This window comes from Triticum urartu, chromosome 7A, assembly GCF_056163025.1.
Source record: "Triticum urartu cultivar PI428250 chromosome 7A, HENAU_Tu73, whole genome shotgun sequence".
In the NCBI taxonomy this organism is placed as follows: Eukaryota; Viridiplantae; Streptophyta; class Magnoliopsida; order Poales; family Poaceae; genus Triticum; species Triticum urartu.
Genome location: NC_141879.1, coordinates 205672062 through 205683087, shown reverse-complemented (window position 1 = coordinate 205683087; position 11026 = coordinate 205672062). Strand labels below are relative to the sequence as shown.

The 11026-nt window shown below is 47.6% G+C and overlaps 1 long non-coding RNA gene and 1 pseudogene across 13 annotated transcripts; one reads left to right on the top strand and one right to left on the bottom strand.

The window, feature by feature from the left end:
• Window positions 1-1309: 1309 nt before the first annotated feature.
• LOC125521991 (uncharacterized) lies at window positions 1310-4901 on the bottom strand. Of its 13 annotated transcripts, XR_007289594.2 has the most exons (10): window positions 4226-4901; window positions 3959-4053; window positions 3687-3764; window positions 3540-3602; window positions 3377-3440; window positions 3165-3247; window positions 2904-3021; window positions 2749-2828; window positions 2454-2655; window positions 1310-1574 (listed from the first exon to the last, which is right to left on the bottom strand). It is a non-coding gene; the product is annotated as an uncharacterized LOC125521991 (long non-coding RNA). The 13 variants fall into 13 exon arrangements; XR_015611022.1 differs by having other exon boundaries at window positions 2443-2828; XR_015611023.1 differs by having other exon boundaries at window positions 2454-2828.
• A 1646-nt stretch (window positions 4902-6547) lies between these two features.
• Window positions 6548-8858, top strand: LOC125525635 (UDP-glycosyltransferase 92A1 pseudogene; annotated as a pseudogene).
• The last annotated feature ends 2168 nt before the right edge of the window (window positions 8859-11026 follow it).

Here is an 11026-nt window from a genome sequence, read left to right as displayed (position 1 = left end):
GTTCAGAGTAATTTCTTCAGAGTTGGCTAACCTAAGATCCAAATACGGACAATTAGTGGAAATGCCTATCTTGGCCCTCTTAGGCAAATTAATTGTGATAATATCTCAAGTTTTAGTAGAAAACAAGAAAAACACTGTTAACTGGTAGGTTTCAGTACTCTATTACTCTTACGATTTATTGGCGAGTAAATGTCATAAAAAAATAACTTGCCGTCGATTTCTAGATTTTAAACCCAGGAAACACAAGAGGTAATTCATTGACCGTCAGACAACTTAGCACCTATATGAATATCAGGCACAAAAACCGAGAAGTGTTCGCTAGCTACCCAGAACTTGCGGCCACATTTGAACAATTTGACCTTTTTTGCGGGGAAGAACAATTTGACCGTTGACATGATAAATTTAAAGACCCTAAAAAAACACCAAACATAACACCTCTATACAGCATATATGTAGTCCAAAGAGGATGGATCAAATGGGCCGTCCACATGAGTATGTCCGCGACGTCAAGCGGCGCTGCCATGAGCACGTGGGGCCATGATGGGCAGCGGCCAGACGTCTGAGTTGATGAGGCCTGCTGGCTCGACTATTACGGCTTATGTTCAGTTTGCATCTCAGGTTCAGTTAGAAAATGAGATGATTAGGGAGTAAAATAAATTGCCCCATGACGCATGGTTCAGTTACCACCTCGGTAACTCCGGCCAATTGTCCATCTTGTCCGCTCACTGCCCACGCTCCATTTTTTTTAAACGGAGGCAAAAGCTTTGCCTTATCAATTAAATAAGAAAGAATAGAGTTAGTTACAAACAACCCGAGTACATGGCATGCGGATTACTCGTGCAATAATAAAGACCCTAGTTTTTTAGCACCGGCGATGATCCAAAGGTTAGCCTCGATGGTGATGGAGGAAAACAGCACTGTCGGAGGGGCACACTTATGCCTGAAAACTCGTGCGTTTCGCTCATTCCAAATTGTCCATGAAACAAGCATGGTGAGGGATGCCTTGGCTTGTCTGTGCGGATAGCCGTCATCGCAAGTACTTGCCCACCAAGATTGGAATGAGTCGAACAAGGGTAAGTGGAACACGCTCCATTATTCATCACAATACAGCCTTCAAAGTTTGCACACACCACCAAGGAAATTGGAGACACTTATTTTTCCTTCCATCCCTTTATTCTACTATTGATCTTGTCAGTTGGCAGTTAGCACTTTTCCCTTGTGAAGTAGTCGAATGATCGATAAACCAGACTGCATATAGTACCTTGTAGCTGACACTGTAGTTTGCTTTATTTTATAGATTGGTCATTAGTGGCAAAAAATAGTGTACTAAATTCCACATCACTGAACACAAAATGAAAAAGGTGATCGATAACATAGAGGGGTTTGACCTGAAAGGGGTGACTTAAGGAACCACACCAGTACAAAACTCATGCTTAAAATAACTCCAAGTCATCTCCCATATTTTAGCCTCACCACCATCATCCGAACCACACCACTACCTCGGCATGGCCTGGTTCTTTGGTAGAAAGAACATCCTTGTTCACCATTGGCTTCATTCTTCAAGGTGAGGATTTCTTTACAATTGATAGAAAAATCAATCATTGATGCAAAAAATTAGCACAAAAATACATCAATAAGTTTCGCATCCTACAGTGTACCTATAGGGCTGCACGACCACAATTTTCCCTACCTCAATACATAATACTCACCTAGTCAATCTTTCTGTTCAGAAACAAATTACGTGTGAATATTATTAGATCAACAAACATGGGATTTAAGAAAACACTTTCAACTTCACATGGGTCAAGCAAGTATCGACTGTATCGTATTGTCGCCTTTCATTGTATTATGCTTTAGTTCCAAGAAATCAGATGCATCAAGTTGATGCCTTTCTTTGAAATAAGAAGAGAACTCAGATGCATCAGTTGCCTTCCTCTGCTCTTATTGTTGATGTACAATAAGAACACACAGAATGTAAAGCCCCATTTCAGAGACATGAAAGGACTAATAATACTGTAGTGGCATATCTCAAATAGCTATGCTACAGGTACATATGTACAGGACCTAAATAAAATAGAATGCTTTCAGATTTGAGTACACAACCAAATTAAAACAGTTCAATATCATTATCACAATACAGTTGGGGTTGGTGGCATCAACAATCATTATTATGTATTATTGAAGGCGATACTGTGTACAATTTTCCGTTCTAGAGTTATGAATATTTACAGTAATTCAATCCCACTATTCGATATCAATTTGTTTGCAACGCAGGGGTGTGTGTGTGTGTGTGGGGGGGGGGGGGGGGGGGGAGGTAGTCCGACAAAAGATTTTCGCTACCTCAGGAAGAAAAATCTTAACTTCAAACAAAAATAGGTCTGATCCATTCTTGCCAACCAAAAGAGATATTAATCTACGGAATCAAGTAAACATAAGACATACTTTTGCTTCACCTGTCACAATGACACCATTGCATCTTCATCTTCGACAGCAGTATCTACCTTGGTGATGGTCAACTTGTTCTTCGAATTCAGGTGGAGAAATTTCTTTTCAGTTCTCAATCGGTAGAGTGGAGTCTAATATATTGGTAGTTTTGCCTACTATTGCCTCTTCGGTGTTCTTCTTCAGGCAAGAGTGAAATGCCATATTGTCTGCCTTGTTGACGAAAACATGAAGGGCAGTGTCCAGGTCATTCTTGCCAACCAAAAGAGATATTAATCTACGGAATCAAGTAAACATAAGACATACTTTTTCTTCACCTGTCACAATGACATCATTGCATCTTCATCTTCGACGGCAGTATCTACCTTGGTGATGGTCAACTCGTTCTGCGAATTCAAGTGGAGAAATTTCTTTTCAGTTCTCAATCGGTAGAGTGGAGTCTAATATATTGGTAGTTTTACCTACTATTGCCTCTTCGGTGTTCTTCTGCAGGCAAGAGTGAAATGCCATATTGTCTGCCTTGTTGACGAAAACATGAATGGCAGTGTCCAGGTTGTCCAGTGGAAGAACCTGCATATTCTGTAAGAAAATATCAATATGGCAATATATTTTTATACTATAGTTATTATTATATTTTTCTATAGACTTAATAAAATATAGAAAAAGTTGACTTGGAACAAAGGTAAAACTTCAATTCACTTAATTTGTAATGGAGGAAGTACCAAGTTACTTTCCGGAACCAGAGCTTCGACAGTGTGTTGATTAAGCTCATTTGGGTAGAGTTCTCCGGAACCTCAAGCATTGTCTGCAGGATAGCAAGATGCATTTTTCAGATAAAGTGCCCAGCTCTGCTTTTGTACTATAAAGAATTTTACTCTGAATATGTTACTTTTCCTTATCATTACAAAGTAATTGAAGTTCTTGTTTTGCTAACCGTGCATATTTTGGCGCCATTTTGCTGATCTTCAGAAAACAACAATGACTTGTGGATTGGCAACCTACAACGAAAAGGTTGTAAACAAATAAACTATCCAAGTAGTACTAACAAGTAACAAAGGGGATGATATCAGAAAGTTCCCACATAGTTCTTGAGGTACCTTCTCAACATACTTTTGACCAAACCGTTGGGGGTGTATTGTTAAGAACACAGAGTAGTCCACCTGTAGAATAAGATGAAGTCTTTCATTTGACAATTCTGGAATGAAAATTGGACACAACTATCAGAAGTGACCTGATTTCTTTACCTTTATCCTAACAAGTGAGAGTTTGGGCTCTGATCCACTGCCTGCTGTTGTGTCATTCTTCTCAATAAGATTGGCCACCTAAAGAAGCTCAGTCAGTAGCCAGTACAAGTAATTAGAGGGTACAAATTACAAACATCAGACAACTGAAACTCCAGGCCAACCAGCTCAGTCGACCAATATTTGGCCATGTTTCTGACAAAGAAATGGACAAAGTTTGTAGGATAGCTTATGGAGTACAACTAACTTAGAATCAGACACGAAGACATGCTTACCATGTTGGCGTATATGACACTGGAACCACTGATGCAACCATTGTCTAGATGCGTCTCTTTGGGTTCAAAACTGTGAATTTCAGAGATGTGCTTCTCTGAAAGCATAAAGATGCGATATCAGACTCAACACTTGGTTCAACAAATCACACAGTTTGGTGCAGTATTTATATCGCTTTCATGGGCAAATCCAAGTGAGAGTGGTACATTGGTCATCCATACATCAGATGGAAACGGGGAAAACAGAAGTGTGATTTTAGAGGTGAATACCTTAACCTCCCGCTCATGGATAAAATAGCCGCAGTCAGATGCGTGCTAGGAGGCAGCCTCCTGCTCGCAGGTCGTGGCTCTTCTTCCACCTCCCTCTGCGTTTGTTGATCTAGATGGAACAGGGAGTGCCGCACCCTCGTGCGACATATCGATTGACCCGACTCTCGCCTCTTCCTCGATCTCTTTGCTGCGTGGGCGGCAAGATGACGACGTGCAAGAGAGGAGTTGGGGAATAAAGAAACAAGGAGCGACAGAGGAGGCATGCGGCGCCCGAACTCAGCGCCGCCTCCCGGCCATGGCCACCGCCCCCTGCAAGCTTGCAGCGCCGGGGTCCGTGGCTTCGACGTCGGCGAACTCCTCGCCCCGGCCGACTCTCCATTTTCCCCTCCTTCATCTCCGTGTGCGCCTCCCGCCTCGCTGCTGCCGCCTGATGTGGCGCCCGAGCGCAGCGCTGCCTCGACGCCTCGCCGCTGCATCCCGGAAGCGCAGCGCCGCATCCCCGCCTCGCTGTCGCTGCCTGATGCGGAGCCCTCGCAGCCGCATCTCCCAAGCCCAGCGCCGTCTCCCGCGAGCCCACCTGGAGCTGTCGCCGCGGTGAAGGGCGCCGCCCCGCCGCGCTGGAAAGGAACGTCTGGATAAGATAGAAGAAAGACCGCGGGTTGATTTCTCACAAACATAGGGTTCTTTTTGTAAAAACGAAACGTTTTCTCATATCCACTTAAATAAGGACCGCAGGTTGAATTCTCGAAAATGGAAGGGCTTTTATGCCAAATTATTAACGACGTACGACCAGAAGCATTAGCCGCTTTATTAATATACTAGCAAAAGAGCCCGCGCGTTGCAACGGAAGAAAAAAATATCACATGGCCCTTACCCAATAACCATGGCATGGATTTTATCGTGCGTATTCGAGAAAAAAAATGACATAATTTTTAAAACCTATTTTCGAAATCATGCAGAATAAAAGAAGAAGCTCTGCGATCGGCCCAGCGGCCCATCTAACTCTTCCTAACCCTAGCCTGATCCCATCTCCTCTCTCGTCTCCCCTCCCCTGCATCCTCGATCCGCCCCTCCCTCGTTCCTCTCTAGCGCTGCCTCCAGGAGAGAAGCGTCGCGCGCCCGCACTTCCCGCCAGTGCCGCCTCCCATGGCCGGCCACTAAGTGCCGCCGCCGTCCCTCTGTTCCATTCCACTCTGGCCATTGCTATTTTTTTCCCACCAAGAAGTATATCTAAGCGTAAAAGGAAACGCATCGATCAAGATTAAGCAAATCTCACAATATCAATTTCTTGCTCAAAATAGCACGCAAAAACCATGCAGTTTAAATACAGTGACAAAACTACTAAAGCTTTTTTTTCAAATACATACAATGCTTTATACGTATTAAAAAGAGTGAAACAACTAAAGTAAATACAACGCCTGTGCTAAGTCCACATGAACGACATCTCTTCGGGCACATCTAAACATCCTCTGATCGATCCTACCAAAATTTCATACCGGTGTCTAAACTCTAAAGATGACATACACGCGCCAGTTGAGTAAAACAAAAGCGAAATCAACATCCGAGGCTGCACACGGCGGAGAGGACATAGAGGTTTTCTCGTAGGTAGCTGGTGTAGACGAAGGAGACGTTGCGGTCCTGCGGGATGTAGTGGCCAGCGTTGAGGAGGCAGACGCCGGGGACTACGACGCGGAGCACCTTGGGGTCGACGGGGATGACGGAGCGGAAGTTGCCGCACTGCAGGCGGATCCTGGAGATGACGCAGGGCCTGCCCGTGCGTTCGTCGCCGGCGCACTGGTTCGTCACCGTCACCCTGTACATCGATGAGCCGTCACCCTAAGGCTCGCCGAGGCTCTGCGTTATGAAGAGGTCCTTCTGGAGGTCGTAGTGGCCAGCGGCGGCAGCGAAGGCCGGCGGTCCGGAGAGGGCCGAGGCAACCAGGACGTTGGTTCTCTGTTGGAATTTATATGTCATGGAAGAAGATGTATAGTTTCCTTGTGCGTGCAATCCAAATAACACGAGTTTGTCAGATTCCATGTTTGCGTGTTTCGGGAGGTCGATCCGGCCCGGTGGCAATTTGTTTTGGGCTGGCAGCCTGCCACCACATGCATAGTCAGATTGCACATGACGTGGTTCTCCTAATTAGTACCACCTCGCGTATATGTTTTAAATTCAAAATGAAAGCGTAAAATTACGGGAAAAAGCGTATTGTGACGGTGAATCCACGGAGTCAGTCTGTACTTTATTACAGTCTGTACTTTATTATTAGGGAAAGATATATAGGGAAAGATTAGGTAAGGATACAAATATATAGAGATAGAGATGGAGATTGCCACCTTGATACCCGTTGGCTTTATATATAAATTCAGCTATGCCTCTTTTTTCTTATTAAGAAAAGCATACATACACTAAATAAAACACGGACGGCAGCGGAATCATTTTATTCCTTTGATGTGCTGTGAGGTAGCTGCGGGATCAGAGTCTATTTGGTGGTCCCTTGATTAATTTACTTCCTTTCACACCTCGACAATTTTAAAAGTCCACGGGTAAGGTGTCAAAAAGGTCCTTATATTTGGGTACCGTACATGTCAAACTTCACACTTACCGTTCCTTCTTCCTTAGCAATGGCCAGCACCAAACACGTCTTGCTCTTCCCGTTCCCGGCCCAAGGCCATCTCGGGGCGTTCATGTCCCTCGCCGAACTCCTCCACCGCGCCATCCCGTCCGCCGCCGTAACTCTGGTCTCCACCCCTCGAAACGTCGCTGCCCTCTCCGCCACGGCGCCGCCATGGCTTGCGTTCCACTCGCTCCCCTTCAACCCAGCCGACCACGGCCTGCCGACCCACGCCGAGTCCGCCGACGCCCTCCCCGTCGGGTTCCCCTTGGTCACCCTCTTCGAAGCTTTCGAGGCTCTGCAGCCCGCCTTCGACGGCTACGTGGCCAGCATGGCCAAGGACGACTCCGTCGTCTCCATCGTCTCCGACCTGTTCGTCGCGTGGGCCGCCAGCGTCGCGCGGAGGAACGGGTGCTCCCACGCCTTCTTCGCCTCGTGTGGCGCGTTCGGCACGGCCATCCTGCGCTCACTGTGGGAGAACGTGCCGCTCTCGGTCACCCCCACCGGGCACGTACCCGTGCCCGGGTTCCCCGGCAAGATCTTCCACAAGACGCAGGTATCCGAGGTCATGCTCCGTGCGGACGGCGAGGACCGGGCGTCGGCTTTCTGTCACCGGCAGATAGCTCACAGCCACGCGACGGACGGGGTGCTCATCAACACCGTGGAGGAGTTCGAGCCAACGGGGCTGGGCATGCTACGGAGCAGCCTGCGCGTCCCGGTTTGGCCCATCGGGCCTCTCATCCGCGTCGCCGGCGCAAGACCGGCCGCCTCCGCCGACAAAGTGCACGACGGCATGGTAAGCTGGCTGGACACGCAGCCGCCGGCCTCGGTGCTCTACGTGTCGTTCGGGTCCCAGAACTCCATCCGGCAGGCGCAGATGGCGGTGCTGGCAATGGCGCTGGAGCACGCCGGACGGCCGTTCATCTGGGCTATCCGGCCGCCTGTGGGGCTCGCCGTCGCGACGAGCGAGTGGCTGCCGGAAGGATTCGAGAAGAGAGCGCGCGACGAGAACAGAGGGCTCGTCATCCGTGGATGGGCTCCGCAGGTGACTATCCTCGCCCATCGCTCCACGGGCGCGTTCCTCTCGCACTGCGGGTGGAACTCGGTGCTGGAGAGCCTTGTGCACGGCGTGCCGCTCCTCGGATGGCCGCTCGCCGCCGACCAGTTCTGCAACGTGGAGATGTTGGAGAAGGAGTGCGGCGTGTGCGTGGAGGTGGCGAGGGGGAGCACGGAGGACGCGGCGCCGCCTGAGATTGACAGGGTGGCGGAGCTGGTCGAGACGGTGATGGGGCAGACGTCCAAGGCGGCGGAGATGCGGAGACGGATGAAGTGCATCGGCGAGTTGATGAGAGGCGCAGCTACAGACGACGTTGGGTCATCGAAGAAGGCGCTCGAGAGCTTCCTGGGAGCAACGAGGATGCATTGAAGATGGCATGGGTGGGGAACATGGGCTCACATGACAAAGGGCAATGTTAGACTTACGTCCAATCATTCTACACCTACTTCCGGTCAATTACGTAAACTTCCTCCCCTTATTTCTAATCAAAACTCGCCAACTGGCCAATCCTCCATAAATCATACAGTAGTACTGTAGTAATCGCCAACTGGTGCCGAAAATGCCTGTTGGGACAGGAGGACACACTAGGATGGAAACGAAACCGCACCTACCCCTCTTGATAAATGAAGTTTTTTAAATTGTGTCCAGTTGTTGGGTCGTCGCGTCGTTCAGTGGACGTACAAACTATTCATCGTGTGCAGTAGTTCCGAAGGAGAAATGGACTTTTTTTGTGGGACAAATGAAGGGGACGGAAGGAGTAGAGTGCAACAAACATATTGGGCTGGATGATTTCTTGTTATTTTTAATTATGCCAAGTACGCAATTGAATGAAAGAATTATTATGCTTTGTCGTTCTTCATAGAGCTTCCCGGGTTGTTTGTTGCCGAAAAGATTTGTTATGCCTGCCATTTTTAATCGTGCCAAGTTGTCAAGTTATTACCGCTTCTCGAGTTGTTTACATATAATTGCCGGAAAATATTTGTCACACTTGACATTTTGAATTGTACCGAGTGGCCACATTATTTCATACTGCTTCCCGGGTCGTTTACACTCAATTGCCGGAAAGATTTATCATGCTTGTCATATTTTATTGTGCCAAGATTTATCATGCTTGTTATATTTTAATTGTGCCAAGTTGTCATTTTTACCGGTTCCCGAGGTATTTAGAAATAATTGCTGGAAAATATTTGCCATGCTTGCTATTTTTAAGGACGCCGATAAGTGCCACACGTGTGGCGTTAGGGAGTCCGCTCACACATTTTGTGTGGTGTATAAAAGGAACAGCCCACACACCTACGCGTGGACAAAACAACTAGCGCTCACACGCCTCTTTTTTTCCCCTCCCGATCCCTCTCACACGCGTGTGCGTGGGCAAAGTTGATAACGCACACACGTCCGTATGTCAGGCCTCGTACCTTCTGATCCCGCACGCCACGCGTGACGGTCACCACGCGCCCGCAGTTGCCATGGTCCAGACCCTCGTCCATGTTCGTTTAACTGCAGTTGCCATGTCGCTGAACTACAGTTGCCATGTCGGACAACTGCAGTTGTCATGGTTGTTCAACTGCAGTTGCCATGTATGGTCTGATCTAATGTAGTTGTCATGATTTCATAACTTTAGGAGTTGCCACATACTAACACTAGGCAGATGAGAGAGTTGCCATGTGCTCACAAGCATGCTAGGGCAGTTGCCATGTAAAAAGGAAGAGTTGTCATCTGCTTACGTGCACATTAGGGCAGTTGCCATGTACATGCACGTTAGGCCAGTTGCCATGTACCATGCAGAAACATATGGCAACTCGGTAAAAGAGAGTTGTCATCTGCTTACGTGCACACTAGGCAGTTGCCGTGTACCCTGCAAAACACATGACAAACTCGGGTAAAAAAAGAAAGTTGTCACCTGCTTATAAAGCACACTAAGGGCAGTTGCCATGTGCACTACAAAACACATGGCAACTAGCAGCTTGGGTGTGGGAGAGGAAACGGGCATGCGGGCGAGATGGCAAATGCACATACACTAGCCATTGTGTGTGCGTGTAAAGCGGCGTGTAGGCGAACTGCTGAACGCCCACACACCAGCCCCTCCTATGTGGTGAAACGGCCGTGTGGGCGACCGGCTGAACGCCCACACACCAGGCCAGTCCTACGTGGCACTAGAAACATGCTAAGATTCGTGCGCTCACGGACGGACGCGGATCCACGCGTGTGGGCGAGATGCAAACGCCCACACGTATGGACGTTAACATTTCCGATTTTTAATTGTGTCGAGTTCCCACATTATTTCGTACTGCTTCCTGGGTTGTTGCACGCAATTGTCACAAAGATTTATAACCAAATTTTTAAAAGTAATTACCAGTAGTTTAATTGTACGGAAAATATATGTGAAAATATACTTAGTCCACATGCTAGTTTTTACTAAAGAAGGACGTTCTCATTTTGGAGATATATACAAGACGTGCACATGACGAAAAGAAAAGGAAAGCCCTAGCAGACTAGCAGCCTCCCGTACAAAAGCATAGTGTCTGGTAGCGGTGTACTCCCTCTGTAAACTAATATAAAAACATTTAAATCACTATTTTAGTATTCTAAACATTTTTATATTAGTTTACGGAAGGAGTACCATTTTTGAGCGAACCGCACATCGCATAGCGTACAAGCCTTGGTTTTTCTTCCTGTGTCTTGCTGTCCTATAGTTTGCCTATGCCCGGCCCAAGAGAAAAAGGGTTTTGCTGCTCTATACGCTGCGGTACCCGGTCCAGAACCTCGGCACCATCGGCTTTCACTATTCCTCAGCCTGCGAGTGCCCCTCCTCCTGACGACACCGGCTTGCTATTAAGAGCATCTTCAGTCGTTTGGCCCTCCAGCGTACCCGGTAAAGGCCTTTGTGCGTTTGCGCCGGCGTTTTTTCGCTTTGTGGGGCTTACGTTTCCAGCCGCGTCCACAAGTTTCGGCCCCCAAACGCACAAAAATTTAAAGTTCTATTTCCCGCTACCAAAAAATGACATAGGTTCGGCGATCATCATGCCATAGGTTGGCGATCATCATGCCACAGGTCGGCAATCGAACATAGCCAAAGTCCGGCGATCAAAAGGGTAGGAACCATAGACATGGAACTCAAACGATAGGTTCC